The sequence below is a fragment of the Aptenodytes forsteri genome, unplaced genomic scaffold (assembly GCF_000699145.1).
Source record: "Aptenodytes forsteri isolate BGI_AS27 unplaced genomic scaffold, ASM69914v1 Scaffold139, whole genome shotgun sequence".
NCBI classification, from domain to species: domain Eukaryota; kingdom Metazoa; phylum Chordata; class Aves; order Sphenisciformes; family Spheniscidae; genus Aptenodytes; species Aptenodytes forsteri.
This window is the reverse complement of record NW_008794414.1, coordinates 1,290,107-1,291,605: the sequence shown is the minus strand read 5'-3', so window position 1 is coordinate 1,291,605 and position 1,499 is coordinate 1,290,107.

Below are 1,499 nucleotides of genomic sequence, written 5' to 3'. Positions count from 1 at the left end.
CTTTCTGGAGAAAAGAGCAGTGTCTTCGCAATGAGAGGGGCATTCAACGTCAAGCCAAAAGAAAACATTCCCCTTCAGTTGTCAGTCCAGCAGAATTGCACCACCTGGACAACTGTCAATCGCACACCTACAATTTCCATGCTATGTGGACACTACAGTGGTCTTGATTCTCCAGGGTGGGTACAGGGCTTCACCGCACTGAGCTCGTTGCAGGATGAAGAGTTACACCCTCGTTCTGAGCATGCAAAGTTTTAAACCTTTCACTGCACTTATGTTAAAAATCACTTTTGGCTACGCAGAAAATTTAACACTACAAAAGCAGTAATCATCTGCTGTTATTAAACCAGAGCTAGATTCCCTCCCTCCCTCCTGGTCCAGAAGGCGCCTAACACAGGGTTTTTATGAATTCATACCCTAAGCCCAAAATTGTACTTCACATATATTTGATGATCTGTAGTTGCATGACTCAGTGGCCAACGGTTCAGACGCTCATGCAGGAAGGTGCCAGGCCTGGCTGATCGTTGGATATGGAACGAGAAGCCTTCTGAGCAGCTGGAGAGAGGCTGTACCCCTGTATTCAGCACTGCTGCGGCTGCTACCCCAATCCTACACACCCCTGTGGTGCTCACCAAAGATGCTGGCAACTGGAGAGGATCAAGAAACTTATGAGGATTGGAAAAACATACCTTGCAACAAAATCTCTGTTTAGCTTAACTAAGGTTATAATTGCACAGGCAGCTCAAATGATGAAACAACCTGTTAGTGCCAGAAGGAAGGGAATCACCCTTCCCTCTCATTCCCATTTCTCCTTCCTCCTCCTCCTTTCTCCTGTTTCCAGCCACACCCTCCCTTCCCTTGCTCTCGCTGGCACTCGTGCTTGTGAGATCCTTTTGTTGCTGGTTTGGCTCACTAACCCAGCAGAAAAACGTTTGTGGTTTTTGGTGGATTTGATTTCTGTTGGACCAGTGAGTTAAGCTGTCCCATGGAAGAGCCTGACAACTGCTGGGACTGGCTGAGGACAGGAGAAAGAGACTGGAGGTAGGAGCAAACCTCCTGCCTCAGTGCTGGCGAACTGTTAAACTCTTTTAGTGAACACTCTGGTTTCTTAGCTGAAGAGAAGCTTTAGGGTGCTCAGCACATTTAATTATCTATATGATGAACAAGATTTGACAACAGGCAGCCTAGTGCAGAAGGATTTTAAGGACTGAAAAGTGATGCTAGAGAAGTTCATGCTACAAATAAGGCAAATGTGGAATAATTACGGTAATTGAGTATGAAAACCTCTTTCTGAGCTTGTTACGGGACTTCCCTGTCACTGTATGCTTTACACCATGGTTTCTCCAGGGGAGCTTCTCCAGGGGATGTGCTCTGCGTCAGGTGGTGACGTGGTCACCCCGGCTCTGGCGTGTCGCAACTCGCCGACGCCTGGCCGGGAAACACACAAACCAAAGCTGATACAAAACAGCTAGCAGAGCGTGCTTTTTTACGGGGGGGGGGGT